Genomic DNA, 27,953 nt, shown 5'->3' with positions numbered 1-27,953 from the left:
AACTACCACACAATTGCAATCATCTCACACGCTAGTAAAGTAATGCTCAAAATTCTCCAAGCCAGGCTTCAACAGTACATGAACAGTGAACTTCCAGATGTTCAAGCTGGTTTTAGAAAAGGCAGAGGAACCAGAGATCAAATTGCTAACATCCACTGGATCATCAGAAAAGCAAGTGAGTTCCAGAAAAACATCTATTTCTGCTTTATTGACGATGCCAACACCTTTGACTGTGTGGACCACAATAAACTGTGGAAAATTCTGAAAAAGATGGAAATACCAGACCACCTTACCTGCCTCTTGAGAAATCTGTATGCATGTCAGGAAGCAACAGTTAGAACTAGGCATGGAACAACAAACTGGTTCCAAATAGGGAAAGGACTACGTCAAGGCTGTATATTGTCACCCTGCTTTTTTAACTTCTATGCAGAGTACATTATGAGAAACACTGGGCTGGATGAAGCACAAGCTGGAATCAAGATTGCCAGGAGAAATACCAATAATCTCATATATGCAGAAGACACCACCCTTACGGCAAAAACAAAGAACTAAAGTGCCTCTTGATGAAAGTGAAAGGGAGAGTGAAAAAGTTGGCTTGAACTTCAACATTCAGAAAACTAAGATCATGGCATCTGGTCCCATCACTTCATGGCAAATGGAGAAACAGTGCAAACAGTGAGAGACTTTATTTTGGGGGGCTCCAAAATCACTGCAGATGGTGACTGCAGCCATGACATTAAAAGATGCTTGCTCCTTGGAAGAAAAGTTCTGACCAATCTAGACAGCATTAAAAAGCAGAGACATTACTTTGCCAACAAAGGTCTGTCTAATCAAAGCTATGGTTTTTCCAGTAGTCATGTATGGATGTGAAAGTTGGATTCTAAAGAAATCTGAGTGCAGAAGAATTGATGCTTTTGAAATGTGGTGTTGGAGAAGACTTTTAAGAATCCCTTGGACTGCATACTGGACAAATAGAATATTCGTTGAACACCTACCATAAACCCTGCATCCAACCAGTCCATCCTAAAGGAAATCATCCCTGAATATTCATTGGACGGACTGATGCTGAAGCTGAAACTCCAATCCTTTGGCCACCTGATACGAAGAGCTGACTCATTTGAAGAGACCCTGATGCTGGGAAAGATTGAAGGCAGGAGGAGAAGGGGACGACAGAGGATGAGATGATTGGATGGCATCACCAAGTCAATGGACATGAATTTGAGTAAATTCCGGGAGTTTGCGATGGACAGGGAGGGCTGGCGTGCTGCAGTCCATGGGGTCACAAAGAGTCAGATATGACTGAGTGACTGAACTGAACTGAACCAGGGGCCACAGAGCTGTGTATGACTGACCACTAACTTGACACTCACTTGACTGACCTTATTTCTTTTCCCTACTCCTGTGCTCACATTGCTCTGACCTTATTCATTAGTCAATTCTATGAAAATACCAAACATGCTGCTGCTGCTGCTGCTAAGTCGCTTCAGTCGTGTCCGACTCTGTGTGACCCCATAGACGGCAGCCCACCAGGCTCCCCCGTCCCTGGGATTCTCCAGGCAAGAACACTGGAGTGGGTTGCCATTTCCTTCTCCAATGCATGAAAGTGAAAAGTGAAAGTGAAGTCGCTCAGTCGTGTCCGACTCCTAGCGACCCCATGGACTGCAGCCTACCAGGCTCCTCTGTCCATGGGATTCTCCAGGCAAGAGTACTGGAGTGGGGTGCCATTGCCTTCTCCAATACCAAACATACAGAACATTTATTTGTACCCTCTTTTCTCCATGGCTGTGTCTTCTCTCAGATCTTTCAGTTCTTTGCTCAAATAGAATCCCATTTGAAATAATTTCCTGATTACCTTGTTTTAAAATGCACCCTCTTTAATAATCATTATAGGCATTGCTGCTGCTGCTGCTTCTGCTAAGTCTCTTCAGTCGTGTCTGACTCTGTGCGACCCCAGAGACGGCAGCCCACCAGGCTCCCCCATCCCTGGGATTCTCCAGGCAAGAACACTGGAGTGGGTTGCCATTTCCTTCTCCAATGCATGAAAGTGAAAAGTAAAAATGAAGTCGCTCCGTCGTGTCCGACTCTTCTCGACCCCATGGACCGAGGCCTACCAGGCTTCTCCATCCATGGGATTTTCCAGGCAAGAGTAGTGGAGTGGGTTGCCATTGACTTCTCCAATTACAGGCATTACCTTGCCCTATTTTATGCACAGTGTGATGTAACCTAATGTATGCATATTTATTTGTTTTTGACTATCAGACTCTGCTACCCTTCCACCCCAACACACACACACACACACACACACACACACACACACATACACAGAGGAATCTAAATCTACGCATGAACACAGATTTATTCTGCTTTTATTCATTCAACCAGTAATTACTTAGTGTCTTCTATAAGGCAGGCACAGTTGGGAAAATTAGTAATGTAACAGTTAAAAGAAACAAAATGAAATCAATATTCTGCCTACAAAGACTTTACATTCGAACTGTGCTCTGGCTTTGGTTGCTATAGGTCTTAGCTGCAGCGTGCAGGATCTTCCACTGTGGCACTTGGACTCCCTAGTTGTGGCACACATGGCAGGGAGGACTCAGCAGTTGTGGCACAGGCTTAGTTGCTCTGAGGCATGTGGGATCTTAGTTCCCTGACCAGGGATTGAACCCACGTCCTCGGCAGTGCAAGGCAGACTCTTTAACCAGTGGACCATTAAGGAGTCCCCAAAATGTTATTTCTCAAAGAGATGTTCTTGTACTGCCAAGATATTCCCTTTCAATCTCTACATTTGAAATCTACACATTTCTCATGATACGTATGAGAGGGGGAAGAATAACAAATCCATATATAACGCTTAAAGCTGAGAAATTAGCAATGCCACTGATAATTTAAAAATATTGCCCATCTAATGATTCATGCGTGAACATTATCTAAACAAACATCTTAAACTTGGTATTGTGTTCTCGGCTTGATTTAAATTTCGTGTTTCAACAAAGCTCAGATGATTGATTTCAAATCTGTAAGGGGCTTGCTCATTAAGGAGGAAACAAGGATCCCACATCTTTGATCGCCATCACCCTTCTCACCTTTTCAAGAAAGTATAGTAAGAAATCATCCAGGCTCATGTTATGTATGTATTTGTCGTGTCTGATTCTTTGTGACTCCATGGACTGTAGCCTGCCAGGGTCTGCTGTCCATGGGTTTCTCCAGGCAAGAATACTGGAGTGGATTGCCATTTCCTTCTTTAGAGGATCTTCCCAACCCAGGGATTGAACCCTGGGTCCCCTGCATTGCAAGCAGATTCTTTACCATCGGATATATATGTCTATGTATAAAGACTGTATTTTCAGCTCCTGTGACTAAGTACATGTGATTCTGAAAGTGACACATAATTGAATTTAAAGCCTGAGATTTATCTGTACATGAAGTATTACAATCTACGTTATTATACTGTCAAAATATGCACCAAGTGCTTACCCTAGTGCTTCACATAGAATAAATGCTCAATAAATAGCTCAATTTGTACTGTTTCTGGAGAGTTTTCCCTAACCAAGATACCATGTGTATTCCTCCTCTGCACGTTTGTAGAACTTCTGCTATATCATCTAGCATAAATTTCCCTATATTGCTTTTATGCAACTTTCTTTTGGAAAAGGTCCAAAATAAGTGATCACATGGAAATGATTTCTTGTTCAAGTTAGTTCTGAGGCAATTTTTCAGGCAGGAAAGGAAATGGTGCAATGATATTGACAGAAAGCATTGGCTGATTCATAATTTTACTAAGGACCAATCTTGAGCTCCATTGGTTATGGCCATTGGCGAATCCCAAGGAATCACATTGTGCTTTTTCAGCCCTCTCGGCATGTACATGTTGGACTAATTGAGTGCAAATGAAAGGACCCATTTGGAATGTATGCTCTCTTATCCATGGTATAATAATCCACTGGTAAAAATATACTCTAGGAGTGATCTGGCACCCAGACTTTATGAGTCCTGATTGGAAAAAATGACTAATTAATAAACTTTCCTTTTACAGGATACCCAGAGGAGGAACATAAATGTTAGTTTCCTTTAGAACTAGAATAGCGGTCCAATCACATTTTTATAACGGCACACAACAATTTCATTCTAACTTGTTATGCCTTTCTGTGATGCCTTTTTTTGGCCATTCCATGAAAACACCAATTTTTGAATGGAATAATTTTGGAACCAGTCTATTAGAGGCTTTGAAGCAGTGTGTAATAAATATTATTCACTAACTGAAAAGTAAGTATAACAACATATATTTTATTTCTGTAATAAATCCAGTTCACTAAAACTCCCCTTAAATGCAGGCACTGAAACTAAATAAGCAATTGTTACACATACACACACACACACACACGCATATGCACACACACACATACACACACTCATAAAATTGTAGATGTTAGATATGTTAATGGATAGTTAGTCTAGATAAATTTTCCATTGTCTTTGGGGTTGAGTTGATCTAATGAAAATTGTCAAAAGAACTGAAATGGATGCTGTAAATAGTCTAGCCATCCAAACAAATAGAGTGTAATTAGTTAGCATTAATAAAAGTTCCAAAACAAAATAAAAAGGAACATGATCTCAAGTAAGCTGATAGCAGAAATAGGATTTTATAAAAATCAATTTAACACTAATTAAAGTGGGTGAATCTCTTGGTTTTAAATAGGTTGCTCACTGTTTATTCTTAAATTCTCTCCTATTCCAAACCCCAACCCCCAACCTAACCATAAATGAAACCAACTCCAAAGGATATGGAAAAAATAGTGTTTTAATAAAGATAGTTTAAATGATAAAAGGATGTAAATATATCTTGAAAGTGAAAACTAAAATGCAGAGGGGAAAATCTGATTTTACAGAACTGCATAGTAATATAAAACCAGATTTGTATACTTATAAATATAAGTTGTGTGCATTATTCCTCTGCCAGGAAACTACATTAGACACATCTGTATAAAATATATTTCCAATTTAACCAGTCTGGAATGACCACATTCATTTTCTAGTTCATTGCAAGGGTAAGTAACATAATAAGCACAATGTATTCTCCAAATTTAATAATTTAACATGCTTGCTTAGTTAAGTTATTATTACCAATGTAATGTCTTGGGTTTTGTTTCTTTCTGTGTAAAATACCAAGCACATTGAAGATGCTTACAAACTGAGAATTAAAAGTTTATCTTCTTCAAACTGCGTTTGTGGAAACAGGATTTTTTTGCCATTAAAATCATTTTAATTTAAATAGAGTCCCATATTTGATAGTTAACCTTAAGCATGCAAACTTGTCTGAAAAGTTGAAATGCTCATCTTCTAAATGGAATAAAATCAAACTAAACAAAGATCTAAAAATAAGTATGTTAAGATGTTTATATAGAGAGAAAATCAACTTTATAAAGAGCATGCATGTGGTGTAATTAGAAAATAGGCTATGGTTGATGGAACACAGACACTATGGAGTTACTTTTTTAATGTGTATTTTTTAAATGCAGGAAATATATCCCACAGAGAGGTACTATGTCATTTCCAGAGGGGCTCTTTTGGGCTACAGCTGAAAAACCAATATTTAAATACATGAAATATGCAATACAACATGAAAAACAAATTAGTTGAAAACAGGTGTAATTTTCCCCGCCATATTCCTATTCTCAATTTTCAGTATTATATCAGAACTTAGTACAAAAGAGAAAGCCCATACATACTGAGATCCATTAATGGGAGTGAGAACAAAAGTGGGTATTCAATATTTTCTCCAAATTGTCTTATATTTCATACATTTGCAAACTCGTTCTTTTTGGAAAAAAAGTCAGATCAGATTCTCTTAACTTCATTTTACCACTTTCAGATCTTTGCTCAAATGCCACATTATTCCTGAGAACTTCCTGGATTCTGCTATTTAAAACTGTACCCACAGCACCCCATGGCATGATTGCCAATGTTTCTTTCTTTTTCTTTTCTCCATTACTTTTCTCCACTATCTATGCTGTTTATTTTCTAATTTACTAGTTTATTATTATCTCTCCCTGTTAACTATAATTAGTGTAATCATTCATTGGTTCAGATATCAATTAGGAACTTTACATTAGGAACTTACATTCCAGAAGTTTCTTATCATTTAGGTCAGATAAGCTTTGAAAATTTCTTCTTTATTTTGGAAATGTAAATCCTTTCTCCTTCAGTATATTTATCTTCCCATTATTTAGAATCTTTCTCCCCTTCCCGTCTGTAATCTCTTTTCTCTAAATTTTCCAGAGCCAAAGCTGGAAGACCATAGTTATTTCTTTATGTATAACCCAAAGGAACTATTATTTGTTACTGGAAATAAATCATGATTTGTTAAAACGTACAGCGATTTGTATATGCCTGAAATAGCAAGTGGATTGCAGTGCACTCTGTCACATGTTCTCATTGGAGGAACTTGCATTTGTCTTCAAGTTGTGATGGTCACATTCTTATCAAAAAGATTTTTAGATGACAATATTATTTAGAATTTGTCTCCCATCTTTTCTTAATTTAAAAGAAACTCTGTAGCAGTTCATCTAATTTTAATTCCTAAGCATATAGGAATGGCGATGACACTATCCTGAGCCAGAGAGACATGGGAAAGTGATTGTTATTTTGAGGATTCCATAAGAATTCATTTATGGTTTGTTAATCTAAGGAAACCAGATGTCTTTTTCTGGGTGAAAGGGTCCCAGAAGGATAACTACCCTATGGAAGGATATTGGAAGATTGCTATGTGCTTCATGTAATTTCTATAGACCAATCATGTTATGTAAGTGGACTTATATTGTCATATCTAAGCTTTGTGACTGCAAGGGGATCAAATCAGTCCATCTGAAAAGAAATCTGTCCTGAATATTCATTGGATGGACCGATGCTGAAGCTGAAGCTCCAACACTTTGGCCACCTGATGTGAAGAACTGACTCATTGGAAAAAAACCCTGATGTTGGAAAAGACTGAAGGCATGTGGAGAAGGGGATGACAGAGAATGAGATGGTTGGATGGCATCACTGACTCAATGGGTCTGAGTTTGAGCAAGCTCCCAGAGTTGGTGATGGACAGGAAGCCTGGCGTGCTGCAGTCCATGGAGTCAAAAAGAGTTGGACACGACTGAGTGACTGAACTGAACTGAAGCTTTGTAAATGTTTTGTATCTGTATGTTTTCAAATGATGTAATCTTCTATAATCCTTCATAGATGATCTGTGGCATGCCTGCATGTGTGGTCAGTCATGTACAAATGTTTGTGAACCCATGGACTGTATAGCCCACCAGGCCCCTCTGTCCATGGAATTTTCCAGGCAAGAAAACTGTAGTGGGTTACTATTTCTTACTCCAGGGGATTTTCCAAACCCAGGGATCGAACCTGCATTTCCTGCATTGGCAGGTGGACTCTTTATCACCGAGCCACCTGGGAAGTCCTATGGATCTCAAACTACTTGACCATGAGAACTTCTTTCAATGGCCATGACAGTCATCCTACATTTAGTGTTGAGAAGACAGCAACAGTCATGATTAACAAAGGAACAACTTCAAATGAATTTCAGGTTTACTAATTTTGACAATATGCACTCTTATGTGAAAAAAGCTGTGACATTTCTCTGTGTTTTATGCTATTTATTGAGACTCCTGTTAGGGTTTTTTATATGTTTGATTTGGGAATTAATACCAGAACCTTTTACTCCAGTGATCACTGTTCAGACCCTGAGGGCCACTCTCATTTGGTTTGAAATCTTGGAGAAATTTAACTACCAGGCCAGGTTTTCTGCAAGCAAAATATTTTTAAAGATCTCTTTGAAGTAAGTGATGCCCTCAGGTTTTAGCCTGGGTCAAAGAGAGCAGAACTAATCCTTCATCACATTTGAACTCCTGGCTGGAGTAAAGCACATATGTATTGAACATTCTATAAATGTCAGTACCAATCTCACAGTGTCGTGAATTGAGCTCCAAACTTCAAAGCTCTTAAAATAGTTTCGGGAAAATAGAAATTACTCATTAAGTTAACTATTATCATTGTTATTAGTATTATCACTGTTTCAAAAACTCAAGAGACAATAGAATTTTTGTCCATTTTACCAGGTAAAGATGGAAAGAGCCATCTTTATCTTGAGAATCTAAAACCCTCTTTCTGTTTCAAAGTGCTAAGGATACAAGAATTAATGAAACAGACACGGCTTCTGCTCTCAGAAGATGTCTCTGTCTCTGTGGGGCAAGGTGCCTAGCACCCATGGAATTGTGTAATGCAATTACAAGTGCTGTGGAGGAGAAATTTAGAGAACTACTAAGATGTATCACAGGGAACCTGGCCAAGATTGGAGGATTAAGGAAGACTTCTTGGATAAAGAGACACTTGAGATCTAAAGCATAAGTGGGAATTGAGTACTTACTTGTGAGTGGGGAGAGAAGGAGCATTCTGGGGCGGAGGCAGAGTGCTTGTACATGAGGATCCTGAGGTTGCACGAGAAACCGAAAGAAGGCGCATATGGTTAGACACCAGTCACCGGGGGAAAGCAGCGAAGACCAAGACTGGAGAGGAATGTTGGGGCTGTTCCTGACAAGCTCAAGTTAAGAATTTTATATTTTGACTTCAGGACAATAAGAAGATGTTAAAGAATTTCCAGTAAGACCTGAAAAGTACTGGCTTGATAATCACAACACTTTGTCATTCGTGTGGGCAATAAAGAGAAATTAAAACTAGTCCTGCTATCACTGATCCTTAAAGAGGCGCTCATATTTAAACATTTTGTGAACCATTATTGTAGATAATCTGTGAAGAGCTAAATATAATAATACAGGTTTTATTAGAACACAGTTATTCACCAAGTAGTAGCCCGTCTAATGTCTAGCAAATGTAATAGTTGTTTAGGTTATTGTCTACATTACTGTCTAGGTCAACACGTGTAAATGGTTGAAAGAGGACCCAGACTGCTGGTTTTCAAATCCCATTTCTGCCATCTATTCTTGGGTGAACTTGGGTGAGGGATTTTTTGTTGATCATTGTTCTCATCTGTAAAATTAGGTGAAAAACATTGCTTTAATAATTAAATAAGCTTAATATATTCCAAGCAATTTGACAAATTCCTGGCCCATTTTATGCTCTTAAAAATGTTGAGAGAGATACAATCATCTTTTATGGAGTAACTGGGGGACACTCAGCACTCTATTAGGTCTGTTAGAGCGTAAATAAGGGTGATTTCTAATTTATAGTAGTTTTGTGAGGCTAAAATGAAACAATATATATAAAGTGTCTGGCATGGGCATTAGCTCATAATGAACACTCAATAAATGTGAGAGCTTCAGGAAATTACAGAGGAGCTAATCTAAGGATGAGTGGGGTTTCTCCAGAGGGTCAAGAAAGGAAGGAAGAATCCAGTGTGTACTTGAATCATCCCAGAAGTTTATGTCTTTAAACATTTTCTTCATAAAGTTATCTTAAGAATGTTAATAAGTAGACAGCTGGGTTATGCAACAGACAGAATACAAGGTTAGGCCATCAGGAAAGCAGGAACATCAATATATAAAGAGAAAAGATATTTTTCTGGAAGGAATTAATTATTTAAATAACTATGATGAAATAATCAGTATGAAAAAAATAAGGTAATTTTTAGACTTACATTTATGTTGCAAATAATATGTCTGTCCCTGTCTCCCTCTGTATATTTTGTTTTGAATTTCTTATTCAAAGCACCAATATCTTCTCAATGTCTAAGGGTCTCTAAAGATTGTAATCTGACTCTGGAAAGTTAAAGTATTTGTTGCTCAGTCCTGTTGCAATACCATGGACTATAATCTGTCAGACTGCTCTATCCATAGAATTTTCCAGGCAAGAATCCTGGAGTGGGTTGCCATTCCCTTCTCCAGGGGATCTTCCTGACCCAGGGACTGAACTTGGGTCTCCTCCATTGCAGGCAGAGTCTTTACTGTCTGTGTCACCAGGGAAGCCTACAGACAGATGGATCACACAGCATCTGACCTACATCAAGTGACTCAAAAGGAGAATAAACCACGGCTGTGTTTGTGTAAGGATGATTCATTATCATAGAAATTTGTGAGTAGTATCTTCAGGGCACATTCTACAAACAAGATGTCAGCTGACCACATTCATTCATTCATAAATGTTAAATATTTATTAAATACCTAAAGTTTCAGTTAGGTCCCAGCAAGGAATGGGGAAGGTATACCAGCTAAGAGAAGATTTTGTAGAGAGATTTAGGCTGAGAGATCAAAGGAAAGAGGTTTGGGTGGTTCAAAACTAGAAGTTCAATGGGCTGCCCCATGGAAATGGATAGTGATCATGACTTTTGAGGAGAAGATGCCGCTCAGTGGTGATGCAGCCTTCAGAGCAAGGACCACACAGGAGTGGAAATTACAGAGGAGTTAATCTAAGGGTGAGTGGGCATTCCTTTATGGAAGGCTTCTGCCTTACAGGGTTCGGTGTCTCTGATGAGGCTCTGTGAAGCTGATGGTGGACTGTGGGAAAAAAACTGGAAACCAGAATGAAGTGCAACCAATGGAAAAACAAAGAAAGGAATTTGGTCCCCTCCATCTTTTGGCCTTCCAGTATCTCTCAAGGGCTCCTGATTAGCAACACCTCACAGGATCCTGCTGACAGTGGAGAAATACCGTTTGCCAAATCTCATGGAGCAGAATTAGGGTAGATTTGGAGTTGAGGGGGAAAAGCTAAAAATCCAGCAGACCTACTAGGTGCCACAAATCAAGCTGAAGCCACAGCTGTGAGCACAGCAAAGTCTCCACTTTCATAGAATGTATATTCTAGAAACGATAATAAAGTAAAAGAATAAATAATAGTATTCCACTTAAGTATACATTCTGGAAGAAGATAAAACCAAGATGGAGCTAGAGAGTGGCTGGTGGGGTCGTGGAGGAAGGCTATATTAGAAAGGTGGCCTGAGGAAAGAAGGATGGAATGGAGTTCACAAAGATGAGAAGCTCCACAAAGAGCTAATGTGATCACGTTTCCAGCAAAAGAAATAGCAAATAGGACTGTAAGTCAGAGGTATTTTGTCACGGAGAAGATGGCTGGAAATGCAGACATGAGACAGATTGCATGGACCATGAAATTAGGTTTAACTATTCCAGGTGAAATGGGAAAACACTGGAGAATTTTAAGCAATCTAATTTGTGTATTGAGAAAGTCATTCTGTCTTCTGTGTGGAGAATGGACTGCAGACGAACAAGACAGCTCATAAATGCTCACCGACGTGGTTAATTTGGCTTGTCCTGAGTTTAAAAAATGAAGCAACAATCAAACATTGGTAAATTTCTAATAAATATCAATTTCTGGCCTCCATTGGATTATCTGAAGATCTAGAGTTCCTGGGCTCACAACATCATGACCTGGTGCCAAGTGGTCACTGCCTCTCTTGAAAAGGCAGTTTGCCATACCCACTCACCTCTCACTTTATCTCCAACAAATCTATTTTTTTTCACTAATACTAGTTGCCTGAACCATATCATTTCAATTTGTGACTTTCAATCTTTTTTCTTGACCTTGAGCAAATATCCTCTCCCACTTATTTATAGTACTTTATTTTCCTTCAGTCCTCAGGTGTACAGCATACAAAATATGTAACTGTTGATTAGGAAATGCCCTCACCATTGGTCCAGGTGTGGGCTACTCATATTTAGACAATGGAGAGCAAGAGCATGAGCAAAATTCCAAAACATGCTTCCCTTTTTCATCATTCCACTTCTAGCTTGTTGTCTCCTGCCCCAGACCAGAATAGATCCTTTCCCCCAGACCAGAATAGATCCTTTCCCCCAGACCAGAATAGATCCTTTCCCCCAAATCCAAATTCAAACAAAAACAAAGAGTGGTGTTCTCTCAGTCTTCCATTTTTCAGTCTATGATCTCAGAGAGAATTAGCATTCACGTAAGTCAGGAACTGGGCTTCCTGGGTGGTGCTAGTGGCAAAGAACCCTCCTGCCAGTGCAGGAGACTTAAGAGACATGGGTTCGATCCCTGAGTCAGGAAGATCCCCTGGAGAAGGAAATGACAACTCACTCCAGTATTCTTACCTGGAGAATTTCACAGACAGAGGAGCCGGGCAGACTATAGTCCATAGGGTCGCAAAAGAGTCAGACATGACTGAAGAAACAGAACCTTGTAACACACGAACACTTGATGATTTTACAAACATAAAGTTAGCATCCTACAGAGCTGTTTTAACACATGATCAAAGGGAATAACTGTTTCCTTTCAAAAAATATTTTTTAAAAGACTTTGCCCTTTTGCAGACCTGTTGGCTATTAGGTATTTTCCAGCACACAGATTTCAAAGTACATAAAACATAAGACTTTGCTTGCCTTTTAGATTTCACTAATTTATGGAAGCGTAAACACAATTAGAAAGGTCCTGACATTTTAACAGTAATGTTCATGTGTTTGAGATTATGATTTAATCCATATATTCTTCAGTTCATCAAGCATTATATACTTTCTACTAATTTTATAGTCCTCTATAAATTAATTATTTAGAAGGTATCGCATCCTATCCACAATGGAAATATAACTTGGATAACATAACTTGATAAAAGCAATTCATGACAATATAAGTGTCCAAATTATATCTTGGACAAAACAATGTAATATTGCTATTACATGTGCAAAGATGTTTGTGAAATTCATCATTATGGTCAATGTACTTTATGTATAATATAACATGGCTGTTTGAACAAAGCAATGTAGCAAGTAAATAATACACATTGCAATTTCATTCTCTTAACTTTTGAGTAATACTTTTCAGTAATTTGCAAAGCATCTGAGGAAATTTTTATTCTCCCCTACTCCCAAATGCTTTCTTCAAATAGATTATTTAGAGGAAGTGGAATTTATTTTAAGCATCTTCTATATAGATTTAATATTTGATTTATTATTCTGTCTCTTTCTATCATTAAGTAGAGTTCCAAAAAAGATAATTCAAGTGATGGGGTTTGTTATGAGCAGTTTATAATCTCACTGTTTATCTATAAATCAAGGACTGTAACATGAAAAGTCAGAAATCAAAGCTGTCCTGTTCTAAAAATAAAAATCTAAAACTATGGCAAGCACTAAATTCAAGTAATATAGTTTTTTCTAATTCTTTTATAGTTCAAAATGAAAAATAAGAAAGATTTTCACTTCTTCAGGATATGCTTATTCATTTGAATCTCCAGAGATTGATATAATACATAAAAGGTATTAAGAAGCAGAGATGTCACTTTGCTGAGAAAGGTCTGTGTATTCCAAACAAAGAAGTGATGTTTCAAACTGTGGTGCTGGAGAAGACTCTTGAGAGTCCCTTGGACTGCCAGGAGACCAAATCAGTCCATCCTAAAGGAAATCAACGCTGAATATTCACTGGAAGGACTGGTGCCGAAACTGAAGCTCCAAAACTTTGGCCACCTGATGCAAAGAGCTGACTCATTGGGAAAAACCCTGATGCTGGGAAAGTGAGGGTAAGAAAGAAGGGGGTGAGAGAGGATGAGATGGTTGGATGGCATCACTGACTCAATGGACATGAGTTTGAGCAAACTCCAGGAGATAGTGAAGGACAGGGAAGCCTAGCCTGCTGTGGTTCATACAGTTACAAATAGTTGGACATGACTTAGCGACTGAACAACAACAACAACATTCAATAAGTATTAATGGAATGACTATTGAATACAAGTGTCTTGAATGCTTTTACAAGTTACTATAGTGTGATTACTATAAAGTGGAAATAGATAGGTATTAGAACTCACTGAGGAATATCAACATTGGCGTCAGCAAAACTTGGGGAATAGTTTATTGACTCAGGTTTTTAAATATTCTTAAAGTTATTTAGATAATTGGAAAGTCATGGAAAAAAAATAATTCAAAAAATAAACCAAAGTCGAGGGCACTGTTTCTTCAAATGTAGTTTTAGATTGTTTCTATTTGCAGTTTCATCTTCTGCTGCTGCTAAGTCACTTCAGTTATGTCCGACTCTGTGCGATCCCATAGACAGCAGCCCACCAGGCTCCCCCGTCCCTGGGATTCTCCAGGCAAGAACACTGGAGTGGGTTGCCATTTCCTTCTCCAATGCATGAAAGTGAAAAGTGAAAGTGAAGTCGCTCACTCGTGTCCGACTCTTAGCGACCCCATGGACTGCAGCCTACCAGGCTCCTCCATCCACAGGATTTTCCAGGCAAGTGTACTGGAGTGGGGTTCCATCACCTTCTCCGAGTTTTATCTTCAGTTCTGGTTAATTATGAGAATGTAGTCAAGAAAGAGAGGAGGCAGGAAAATAAAGGGGCCATGCATCCAGCCAGATGAGGAATGGTAGAAGGTATAGACACTCAAAGCGTTACCCTTGACCAGCACTATCATCAACACCAGATAACTTGGGGATACAAATTAGTGGGCCCCTCCCCAGACCTACAGAACTGCAGCTCTAGAGATAGGTCCCTGCAATGCATGTAACCAATCTTCCAGGTGATTTTGAGGAACACTGGCTTAAGGAATTGAAATGGTGATGCCAAGGAAATAAAATTGAGGCAAGAGGAGGTACAACTGAGAAACAATTCTACTAGAGGAACTAGACAAATTCTGAATAATTCCTGAGAGAATCGTAAGTCACAGTGATTGGAAGTAACTCTCAGCATGGCAGATTTTGACTCATGATTTGGAAAGGATTTATTGACTCCCATTTGTACAAGTGTGTGCTCAGATGCTCAATCGTGTCCCACTCTCTGGGACCCCATGGGCTATAGCATACCAGGCTCCTCTGACCATGGGACTTTCCAGGCAAGAATACTGGAGTGGCTTGCCATTTCCTTCACAGAGGATCTTCCTGACCCAGGGATTGACCCCTGCATCTCCTGTGTCTCCTACATTGCAGGCAGATTCTTTTCCTCTAGCACCAACTGGGAAGCATCTGTACAAGGTTCCCTGTTAAGTTCTAGAAAGTAAACAAAACAAACAAAAAAAATTTATGTTTCTGCCCTTATGGAGCTCTCTGTCTTTTGTGAATGAGAAATTAATATTTATCCAAGCTGTGATGGGAAAATTGAGGAGAGACTTTTCTGTCAGATTAACCTGACAGGTGAGAGTTCACTAAGGAGGTGGCACTTGAGCTGAGCTTGATGGACTGGCTGCAGCAGACTAGAGTAAAATGGATTTCAGTAGAATTAGAGCTGCTGAAAGGTAAAAGTGAGAGAATAGAGAGGAAGAGAGGGAGAGAGAGGATTGCCTATCATGATTTCAAGTTGCCTTATCACAGGAGGTATCAGGAGGAAGCTGAACCTCTGTTTCATATGTTGAAGAAGAAATTCTTGCTTTTAGTTGGGTGATGTACTCAATGCCATTATGTCACTTCTAAATTCAGATTCTCAGTTTCTATTAGCACTAAGCAAGAAAGTAAAGCACACTAACATTTACCTTTGAAACCCCTTCTTTAAAATAAAGCCTTTTCTCCCTTTAGTAATATTCCATCTTTCTCACTTTTGCCTTCCTCCTTGTCCAGCTCCCCAATCTCCTTGCTTCTCATTGGCTCAGTCTTCCCTTATCCAGTCTTCTACCACTGACAGCCGTTTCTAGGGACTGATAGTTGATGTAACGGTGGAACACTATGCCTTACTCCATCCCTCTCTGATAGTGTCATTTGGCAGTGACTCTTCAACAAGGAGACATTCTTAATACAAAATTTTGCATTTTATTGGAAATACCTGAAACAGTCTGGCAAGTATGTGCTAGACAATTTTACCCAGTGGTTTTAACTGAATGTTCCTTAACCAACTAGTCTTCTTTCTAACTAGTTCACCATTATTGTAAAAAAAAAAAAGTGTAACTGAAAACAGTTTTAGAAATTATTAGAAGTGGAGTAAAAATGACCAGATCTTCATTCCTCATCCTGCTGTGTGGACGCCAAGAGACACTTCTGTAATATGATTCCATTTGGACAGACAGGAGGGCAGACATACTAAAACTGTATTAAAAAGTTTGATAATTTGCTGGCATTACTATTATTTTTCCTGATCCAAACGTAGCAGTCAATTTAAAATCGATAAAAAAGTTCTAAGAAAGTAGCAACGACACCATGACACCAGCGTGTGCTCAAGAAACAAAACTGTGCATTTCATAGGTTACTGTCAACTGTAACCTGTCTGCTTCCTTTTAAACAATCCCTTTTCAGACACCAGAATCCAGATTTTTTTAAAAAGCTGAAATATCCTTGAATTAAATACACACACACACACTTTTGTAGTCTTCTTTTTTAGTGCTAGGACTCTTACCCTTCTTTTCTGTCCCACTCATTGGTTATTCTACTTGTCTGCATTTATGAACTGATTACATGTTGAATTCTCAGATCTAATTCAGCTCTCACAATATCGTGTCTGCTCTTGTCCTGCTATGTCCTAGACATACGTTTCAATCTTCCAAGGGTAGGGGTGAAACTGGGTGATATTTTGTGTGTGAATATGTCTCTAAGTTTGGAGAGATATTTAGGGAGAGAGAACTGGACCTCCAGAATGTTCTAGTGATTACATAAGGACCATGAAGTAAGTCTCTGAACTTTTCCAAACCTAGAACCTACACAGTACATGGAAGAAATGAATTCAAATCCATGTTCAGAAAATTATTTTGCTACATACTATGTCCCCTGGGCAAGTTGCTGAGTCTTTCTGAGACTCAGTTTCCATTTCCAGTTTCAGCTTTATCACCTATATTTGGAATCCTAAAGAAATCATGCTAGTTTAATCATACCAGGAAAAGTAAGTTTTAGATTTAATCATTTAAGTATTTATAATCCTTTGAGGTATAAGGCTATGTGAAGAAATCATTAAATTCCTTGGGCAAACATGATGTAACATGGTTCATAGTTAACTTGTAAAAATCATGGGAAGAAAATTGCTCTTTAAGAAAGCAGTATCCCAAGGGATACATATTAAAGAAATGAGCCAGGTATTCCAGATTTCCACAATATAAATTATAATCAGTAAGAAAAAGTATAATTTTATCCTTCCCTGGAACCATTTTAAGTTAGAACCAATGTAGCCATGCAAATTGCTGATGATGAATTTCTTGCTTATTTAATAACATAGAGCAATACTTCAAGGCTTCACTCAGCAGCCAGATCAAATCACATGCCTTTTCACACACCTATCCTATCACTTGACTCCTTACAAAACCAATTTTGAGAAAAAAGCTCATTGACAGGCACACACAAATTCATATGTGTGTGTGTATGTGTATACACGTACATTTATGTGATTTGACTTGAAAGCCAAAAATACAGACTAGATCTGGCCTAATTTTGGCTTGAAATAAACTGTGAAATGATCTTGCCACTATGAAAGTATATGTGTCATATACCGTAATTTAAACTCCTTAGCTTTTAAGCTCATTAACTTTTAATTAAAAATTAAATTTCTGATTCTTCTAATCTTTTGTAAATACGGATGGACAGGGCATTCAAGAACAGCATACATGTACTTAAAACCATTTCCCTAGTATTTTATTTTGCTTTCATTCAAAGATAAATGTTTCAGAATAAAAGCATTCATAAAGAGGCTTGTTCTTAACATTTAAACAACTCAGAGGGGGTTGCAAAATCTGAAGAGACTGCCTCCACAGCAATTTCTGGGCAACCCTTTGCAGACCGTAAACATGTATTGGTATTTCCCACATAACCCAAAGGCTAGTATTTACCGTCAGTTAACAAGAAAAGACCCCAAACCACATATTACATTTTATAACTTTTCAATGTTCACTATAAATGAGAAGCAGAGTCCTATTTCATGCAAGATTGGTGTGTGCCCAAGCTCAACCCTTGCCAGAATTTGAAGACTAGATTGGCTGGTGCACAAATCTGCCTTCTGCTTTCTTTTCTGTTAAATGAAAAATTAAATGAATGGGTGCAGTTGTAAATGCTGTCAACAGTATTTGTGCTGTGTTTTTCAAATACAGTAGCACCATTGTTTGAGTGATTTATCTTCTAATTATTTGCCAAAACGATGTGATTAAATATCATGCTCCATCATGGGTTTCATGTAAATAGGCTAATTAGTCCCACTCCAGCTCCAAAGGTCACCTTCACAGAGCTTCTGGATTCTGAGGAGAGATCACTCTTTTCTTTGCCTCTTAATAGAAAGGCTACTTCTTTTTCTTTTATCCTATGTGAGATTTATGGCCTTCACTTCCAGCCCATAGGGTAGAAGATCAGGCTACATGCTTTCATTTATTCTTGAAAATTATTGCACATTCTCTACTTAAACTGCCTTGCCCTTCAAGATGCCATAGGTGGAGTCACATAGCTCTGTATTAACATTTGGAAATGGCTTTTACCTTTCAGGTCATTTTACGGTGTCATTTCAGTGAGTTACCCATTTGGAATTTTACTTAGCTGAATGGATAAAATACTTTCTTCACTGGTACAAAGTAATTATTTTGATTTAGATATAATGAGTACATTAAGTTTGCAAAGTTTCTACTCAATTGTTTTTTCCCTTTTACTAAGTGTATGTGTGGGGGCGGGTGCTGCGTCCCAGGTGGTGCTGGTGGTAAAGAATCTGCCTGTCAATGCAGGAGCAAGAGACACAAGTTCTATTCCTGGGTCGGGAAGATCCCCTGGAGAGGGGCATGGCAACCTACTCCAGTACTCTTGCCTGGAGAATCTCATGGACAGAGGAGCCTGGCAGGCTAGGGTCAATAGTGTTGCAAAGAGTCAGACACAACTGAAGCGACTTAGCCAGCATGCACAAGTGTAGTGACAGGGTAGTGATGGTAGAGGAGAATTGATTCCTTAAAAATGATCAATATAATACATGACCCTGAGCACCTCAGTGAATTATTTGAAAAGCTGTAGGGAAGGAAATGGCAACCCATTCCAGTGTTCTTGCCTGGAGAATCCCAGGGACGGCGGAGCCTGGTGGGCTGCCGTCTATGGAGTTGCACAGAGTCAGACACGACTGAAGCGACTTAGCAGCAGCAGCAGCAGCAGGGTAGATCTGCCTGGAGAAAGCAATGGCAACCCACTCCAGTACTCTTGCCTGGAGAGTCCCAAGGATGGAGGAGCCTGGTGGGTTGCAGTCCATGGGGTAGTGAAGAGTCAGACACAACTGAGCAACTTCCCTTTCACTTTTCACTTTCATGCCTTGGAGAAGGAAATTGCAACCCACTCCAGTGTTCTTGCCTGGAGAATCCCAGGGACGGGGGAGCCTGGTGGGCTGCCGTCTATCGGGTCGCACAGAGTCAGACGCGACTGAAGCCACTTAGCAGCAGCAGGGTAAATCTGTAGAATCAAGCAGGAGAATGTCATGAATAATTAAGGAGGGGGGCTTATATGCTACATCGGATTAAATTCTTTAAACCTATCAAATACAAGTTCTCCTTTTAGCTTGTAAACTTCTTTCAAATCAGTTTTTAATTTGCAACATACTCCTATCACATGTTTGTTTTTTTAAAACAAACAGGTCAAAAAGACTAAAATTTAGCAAGCTGTATATAAAGGGAAATACAGACACCAGTCTTCCCTAGTTGGATTCTCCTCTCCTTCAACTGTGTGAGTCTTTCAATTCAAAGCAAAGTCAAAGGTTCTTATTAGATATATTTTGACTTTTATTTTACTGGAAGCAGATCGAGCCTCTCAGATGTGCTCAAATCTGTAAAATAAAGCTTATCGAAAGGTAAATAATGTAGTTACTTTTATTCTGAATTTGTTTTAATCTAAATTGCCTCCAGCTATGCCTCCAGATAAAATTTATCTTATCTTTTTGCACAAAGCCAAATGATCACAGCCCAAATCTCAAGAATCTTTTAAGCTTTTATTATTGTTATTATTGTTTTTTCTAAGTCATCCAGAGGAGTGAAGGTCTCTGCAAAGCTCACTTAGTGATTCGAATGTTAAGTTCCTCTGATTTGGAAAGAGCAGAGTAAGCAAAACAATAAAAGAAAACATCAGTGAAAGCTTTGGGCTTCATCATCCTTTAGAGGGTTTTGAAAGGCAGCAAGACTGATTCCAGTTCAGCAAGAATTTGTTTATTTTGCTTATCTCTGGACAAAACTAATAGTCTTAATGGTTTTCAAGAGCCTTAACTGGTTCTGGGTTGATGCGGCCATTTGCAGATTAATGTGCCTATTTGCAAATGATCATATTTCCACAAATCATTTGTAACATATACACTGTAGGTTGTTACAAGATTTGCAGTCTAGTGAAATAAATACCATCCACTTTTAAATCCTCAGTGCCTATTGTCATAGCATCAAGCAAACATATGTGAATGCCTTTTCAAGTTTTGCGCTCAGTGACAGATATCTCTGTGTACCCATGGGCAGTGCAGGTAAAAACTACACACAAATTAAAAAGAACCATAATTCCTTAATTTGATGACATTCAGTTCAATTTGAAATTTCACAAAGTTTAATCAAATGAATATAAAGAAGTGGAAAATACAGTGCAGAGGAAACATTGAATGAACTGGAACATTTTGTTTACATACAGTTAAACTATCCTGGTGTTTCAGAGGGCTTCTCTGGTGGCTCAGACAGCAAAGAATCTGCCTATAATGCAAGAGCCCAGGGTTTGATTCCTGGATCAGGAAGATCCCCTGGAGAAGGAAATGGCTACACACTCCAGTATTCTTGCCTGGAGAATTCCATGGACAGAGGAGCCTGGGGGGCTACAGTTAATGGGGTTGCAGAGAGTCGGACACAACTGAGCCACTAACACTTTCATTTTCAAACATACATAACTGATGACTTGAAGTGAAGTGAAATGAAGTTGCTCAGACTTAAAGTGAAGAATCCAATATTTATGTAGTACTTGGGTCCCACTCCTCTGAAATAGCTAAGACTTCTGCCCTCAATGCCGAGATTCAATAAGTAATGTTGTAGACAAGTGATTCAAAATCTTGGCCACTCGTGAGATTTACTGTGGCAACTTTTGAAAGTCTACTGGTACCTGAGTCCCATCAGATACACATGAAATATCTGGGCCCTAGAATTTGTTTTTATTAATAAAAGAGGGTTAGATCAATGGTTCTCATACATTATTTTATGTTTCTTGGAAGCCTTGTTAACATAAATTGCTGGGGCTCAACTCAGTTTTTGATTCAGTAAGTCTCCGATGGGATTCAAGAGTCTACAATTTTAATAGGTTCCCAGGTCATGCTAGATGATGCTAATACTGTTGTTCCAGAAATACCATGCTTTGAGAACCACTGTTGTACATAACTGACTGAAAAACCACATAAAACCTAGACATAGTAATCACATATATTTTGGAGGATTGGAAAAAAAACCCCAAATTCCCTGCCCCCAGATGTAACAAAATGTTGAAAAGAAAGCTTCTGTTGAAATCTCAAAAATGATAGTGGTCAAAGAGACTTTAACCTGAAAAAGACAATTATGAAGTAATCACACAACTCTTAAACCCTTGCCTGCATTGAGAGTAAAAAGGCTGAAAGAAGATTTTAAAATATTTCTTTGGAGAGAGCCATACTATAAGACTTAATCCTCACCTTCAAGGAGAGAGTTTAGTGGTAACTGTTCTACTGGGAACATATTTCCTGGTTTGCTCCAGACTGAAGAGTTTCTCAGGACAAGAGAGCTTTACTGCTAAGAGCACAGACAGTCCTAAGAAACTAGGATGGTTGGCCACCCTCCTTCTGTGTCCTCATGTCAATCCTACCTAACGAAAGCGCTTGCAGGGATAAAGACATATCTGTAGGAGACCACAGGTGTCTTGAGTAAGCCTCCAGCCCGATAGATAAGCCAATGGGTAAGCCAAGGGGGAGTTGACAAATTTGGGGTCAGCTTGTATTCCCAGAGTTATGGTTAAGTATGCAGAAGCTTTTCTTGTGGACAAAATATGAGCACATGTGAGAGAGCCAGTGGGAGTCACATCAGGTTCTGACCAAAAGAACTTCCTGAATGGGTGAATGCAGTGGTAAGCAGAGAAGGAATGGCTGGATCTAGGAATGACAGGAGTTGACAATGAGCTCTAGGAAGGTAAATCACTAAGATTAAAGAACTGTAGGTATGAGGAGAAATGATGGAGAGGAGGAGGAGGCTCTGAATCACTCATGAAAATTCCCACAAGAGGGAGAGCTTTAGATACCTGCCATGCTCAGGGAATGCAAGTGCATCTCACTATTTTGAGAATGGCACAGCTCCATTCTTATCCTTCCAGCCCACAGACGGTCCTAACTGAAGGATGGGAGAACATGCTACTTTAAGTCAAATATGGGTTTTGATTATTATATAAAACTGTACATTTTGTATCACTGAACAGAAAATTCATTTGTGCTCTTAAAGTAAATTTGTCATTTAAGAATGGTTGAAAGTCATGAGACAACCTGAATTGTATTCAGAACAAAGGAAGAAATTTTTCCATTTGACTAATTTTAAGGTAAAGTGTAGTAAAAAAGGGCTCTACAGTTTTATTCCATGAGTTCTTCTTGTCCAGCATATTGATTGTACAAATATACATTTTTTTAAGAAAAGGAAAACAGATGTATAGATGTATTGGTTCACTAAATGGAAAGCTAGCATTATTTCTAGCTAGGTTGAAGAGGATTAAAAAAAGTAGTATCAGTGATTTTCAACTCTTGGTTCTTTTTTTTCCCCTCTGATGGTGGAATTCTAAGGCATACTATCCCTACCCAAGTTAAGATGTTCAGAAGTTTTAGCTTTAAATCATCTTTGTGAATCAATTCCAGAACTATTCTCAGAGGTCCCTGACTGGTCCAACTTGTTCATTATTATACCAACTATTATTAAACAAATTCAGTGTATTCAATGGCCAGTCCTGGGCCCCCTAAATTGGGGAAGGGATTTGATCAGCTCTAAATAAGCCATATAGACAGGGGATTCTTTTAACAGAAGAAGAGTGAAGAAGCAAAAGGTTACTGGACAAGCAAAAAAATTATGTTGTTGTTGCAGTCTATACTGTGTTAGTACTTAGTAGTTGCTCAATAAAATTTTGGTAGATAAATTAGTCATCTATAAGCATCTCTTCTTTCCTTATTTCCAGTGAAATGCTCCTAGATTTCTTTAATGAGTAAGTGTGTTTGGATTATAATGTTGAACTTCAGGCTTATAATTTTTATATCACAAAAACTTTTCAGCTATTAGTATGTAAGATTAAGCAATAGAAATTTCCCAAAGATGCCTTATAAATCTCCTAAAATTCTTAATTCGCTTAGTCTCTTCAGCACGTTAGTTGCTTTCTTTCACATGCAATTAATGTTACATTTCTGTTAAATGTAGCATTAAATACATTACATTTTAAATTACATTAAAGGCAGAACTTTTCAGACCTTCAGATCTAGGAAGAGAATGGGAGAGAAGATAGGTGACTTCCTAGATTATGGTACTTTGTGTAAAAGTGTGACATTACTGAGCATCCATTAATAATGGAAATTACTCTTAAGAAGAAACTGGAAGGAGTTTGAGCAAGAAACAGTTGTGGCCATTTGGAATTCTTTCAAAAGACATTGATGAGTTCTTCTCATTAGCTAGCAAAAATCTCTTTTTATGGATTATATGATTATTCTCTAGTGACTTGATCAGAACTTGAACATAATTTTGTACTACAGGCAGAGAATCAGGAGCATGTTTTTAAGCAGCCACTCTAAAAATTGGACTAGTGATGTAATTAAAACCTTGACTACTGCTTGAACTAATCTTCTAACTGTGACATTCAAATGATAAGAATCATCCTTAATTAAGTGCTTAATTAATGGAGAGGGAGTAAACATTTATTTTGCTCTGGGGAGTATATGTATGCATGTATTTTTTCCTGAGTTCTGGGCATGGGCTTTGGTCAGGTAAGGTAGCTAATACTCTGGCCTCCTAATGCAAAGAACTGACTCATTGGAAAAGACCCTGATGCTGGGAAAGATTGAAGGCAAGAGAAGAAGGGGATGACAGAGAATGAGATGGTTGGATGGCATCACTGACTCGATGTACATGAGTTTGGACAAGCTCTGGGAGTTGGTGATGGACAAGGGAGCCTCGTGTGAGTTAGACACGACTGAGCAACGGAACTAAACTGAACTGAATCGATACAATGATAGGTAAAAAGGTAGTAATATTATTTAATCTTTGATTACACTTTCAGTATTTGTTTCCTAGGGCTTCTATAACAAAATACGATAGACTGGCTGAGTTAACAGAGATTTTCTTTTTTTTCCCCCCACGAGATTCTGGAGCTAAAAAATTAAGATGTTGCAGGTTTGGTTTCTTCTGAGGTCTCTCTCCTTGGCTTGCAGGTTGTTGCCTTCTTGCTTTCCTTATATGGTTATTCCTCTATTGTCTCTGTTGTTGTGTCCTAATCTCCTCTTCTTATAAAGCCACCAATCATATTGAATTTTACCTTAATCACCTGTTCCAAGGTCCCATCACCAAACAGACACATTTTGAGATACATATATGAATTTTCAGCTCTGTTGCTTTCTAATTTATAAAGAATAAAGCTCTGAAGATTTGTAGGAAAAGCTGCTTGTTCTTGCTTCAGAGATGCTATTTGGCAAATTATTCATATTATCCACTTTCCACTGATGAGAAAACTCAGACTTTAGAAGTTGAGAGTGTTATCCTGAGTCACTGGATGGCCAACAAGCTGAACTTGCATTAAAATTTAAGGTTTTCTGTAACTGTACCTTCTATTCCATTACCACACTTTCTAACTCTCTATTTCAGCTGAAGGAATTATAATACAACATTGAAGTGCAAAATGAAGAAGGAAAAAGAGTTGGGTAAGACAGGATAAATGCTACCACATGGAATGCCATTTTGTGTAAGAATGGCCCAGAAAACAGAGTGCTGATAAAAGAGGAAGTAGCCTTTTCACGTGACTGAGTGTAGAGGCTCCTATCTGTTAGTTCATTAGTCAATAGGTCCAATGTGGTTCATTTACTCCAACTTTTCAGGCCAAAAAAAAAGCCCAATTTAAAAAGTTGGTCACATCCCAAACCATAACCTGTTCATTGTATCTTTATGATCAGCACCATCTTTTGGTCTAGTACATTTAACAATAATGACAACAAAAATAAATATGGAAAGAAGAGAGGTCCCCATCTGCACACGGTTCACATATGAGCTGCTATGTTCTTCATAACACATTTTTAGAGCCTTGCTTAATAGATAAGTTATATCTGTATACTTGCCAAATAAAAATGCAATATCCTGAATAAGTACAAATTCAATTTACCTTGTATTGTATGGGAAAGAGGGCTCCCCAGGTGGCGCTAGTGGTAAAAAATCTGCCTGCCAATGGAGAAGATAGACACGGGTTCGACCTCTGGGTCGGGAAGATCCCCTGGAGGAGGGCATGGCAACCCACTCCAGTATTCTTGCCTGGAGAATCTCATGGACAGAGGAGCCTGGTAGGCTATGGTCAATAGGGCTGCAAAGATTCAGACGCAACTGAAGTGACTTAGCATGCACTCACACACGTATGGGAAAGAAAGTAGAAACCACCTTAGACGGGGGTTGTTATGAAGAACTTTCTGCTTCTGTGTTTTTAATATTAAAATTCCTGAAATTTTGGACACTTGGACTAATCATATATGAAAAAAAGATGAGTCAGATGTGACAAATAATTTTTCAGACAACTCCTTTTTTTGTTGTTGTTTTATGAGGGGATAAACTAATCCCCAAAATGGGGGAAATGCTAATATTTTCTCTTTAACTCATCTTTAACTTTTAGAAATATAGCACATTTGTAAGGTGGGATGAAGTCTGGCTTTTAATAAAATAAATAATAGTAGCACAAAGCAGGAAGTTCATGAGAAATTAAGACACAAAGTCTGAAGCAGGTCAAGGGATAGATAATAGATTGCAAGGTTAGACAATAAATCTTACAGCTTCCAAGCTGGCCGCCAGAAAGGATGTAGCAGGTTATGAAGCAGAGGCCCAGGAAGAACAATATTCCTTGCTGCAATCAGGGAAAGAGAGGATAGTAATTATGTGCATATGTTTGTGTTTTACAGCGTTCTGATATTAATCAGTGTGTATATCTATATATGTAAATACCAGATCAATGAAAACCCCTCCATGTGTGTGCATTTAGCTTCATGCACCTCTTTAGTTAGATTTATAGATAAATATACACAGAAAAGCTAATTGAATATGAATGAGAATCTAGGTTAAAGTAACATGGATCAAAAACTAGCTGCCACAGATTTGGAACTCAAGCACTCAGTGCCTACAAGTTGTAGGGTTTTTCTCACTATATTATTGAAATTGGGAGTTGGTCCAAAGCATAAACAATAAAGGACTGAATTACTGCAACACGATCTAGTTGGAGACACTCAGAAGGCCACCCAGAAGCTCTTGTTGATGTAGGAATCAGTCCCCTAAGGAGCCCAGCAACTCCCAAATGGCTCTTGTGGACGGGGTGACTCCCAGAACCTCCTTCTTATTCCTCAGGACTATATGAGGTTTGGAATCCAGCACCAGAGAACCCATGCTGGGTAATGTGCTGAAATAGATCTCTGGGAATATGAAGAGAATGGAGTAAATGAACTCATGTATCTTATATTCTTATCTTCATGAATCCTTGTATGATACCCTCCTTCCTTGAGAATACAGTTTGGTGATCTAATGTCTAAATTTCTTTCTTTTAGGAATGAGATTGTCTTCTTTGTTTCTCCCTCTCTTGCCCTCATACACATTTTTTGCACTGATCAAATTCCTAAATGAGACTATAACGTGGAACACTCTCAAAAAAGAGATCTTTCTTAGCAACCATTTCTACATTAGAACCACATGAAATAACATCTGTGCACAGAAGATGAAGACCATTCTGTAGAATGTGGAGGATTTTGAGTAGCTGAGTTCATTTACTGACTGGTTGAGATGATTTAGCGATATCATTGCACCTTGAAAGCAGCTTCTCCGGGCTTATTTCATGTGGTGGAGCTCATTAGCTTTGTCAGTTACTTTGGAGGTATGTGCACAAAACCTGTTTTATATTGTGGGGAGGCCTCAGGAAATAGTCCTTTGCAACTCTTATTCAAAACACGATTTTGAAAATGTAACACAAAATGTGTGCTATATTTACTTAACATGATTGTGATTGGTCTAAAAATACACACAGATTTTTGTAAGTACATTTTTTCTTATAGTTTAATGTAACTTACAATGCAAAATACTTTCTATATCTCTGTTTCTACCCTCCTCCCATCCTTTATATATCATCAGGATTTGATTCAATGATTCAGAGGAAATGCAAACTTTGTTAGTTTATACAATAAGGTTTTATTTTGGAACTAGTGGATTTTTAACCAATGGATTTTAAAATATTCAACTATTTAAACATTTTTTAACATAATCAGTAACATGATATTTTGGTGATTTAAACAATTTACTTGCTAAAGCTGTAAAAATTCTTGGTGATGTGGCTATCACTCTTTATAAATATGACTTAGCTAATAACACACCTTCACCTTTTCAAGGATTCAACTTTAACTCTTTCTATTTAAAAAGGGAATAGAGTATTCTGGAAAGAACCAAGGTTTTGAAACTCTATGGAATAGCAGTCCTGAAAAACATTTATTAGCCTTCAGTTCAGTTCAGTCGCTCAGTTGTGTCTGACTCTTTGCGACCCCATGAATCACAGTACGCCAGGCCTCACTGTCCATTACCAACTTCCTGAGTTTACCCAAATTCATGTACATCTAGTTGGTGATGCCAACCAGCCATCTCATCCTCTGTTGTCCCCTTTTCCTCCTGCCCCCAATTGCTCCAGCATCAGAGTCTTTTCCAATGAGTCAACTCTTTGCATGAGTGGCCGAAGTATTGGAGTTTCAGCTTCAGCATCATTCCTTCCAAAGAACACCCAGGGCTGATTTCCTTTGGAATGGATTGGTTGGATCTCCTTGCAGTCCAAGGGACTCTCAAGAGTCTTCTCCAATACCACAGTTCAAAAGCATCAATTCTTTGGGGCTCAGCTTTCTT

The sequence above is a fragment of the Bison bison genome, unplaced genomic scaffold, assembly GCF_000754665.1.
Source record: "Bison bison bison isolate TAMUID 2011002044 unplaced genomic scaffold, Bison_UMD1.0 scf7180017864464, whole genome shotgun sequence".
Classification (NCBI taxonomy): domain Eukaryota; kingdom Metazoa; phylum Chordata; class Mammalia; order Artiodactyla; family Bovidae; genus Bison; species Bison bison.
The sequence above is the reverse complement of the archived record's forward strand: the minus strand, read 5'-3'. Positions refer to the sequence as shown.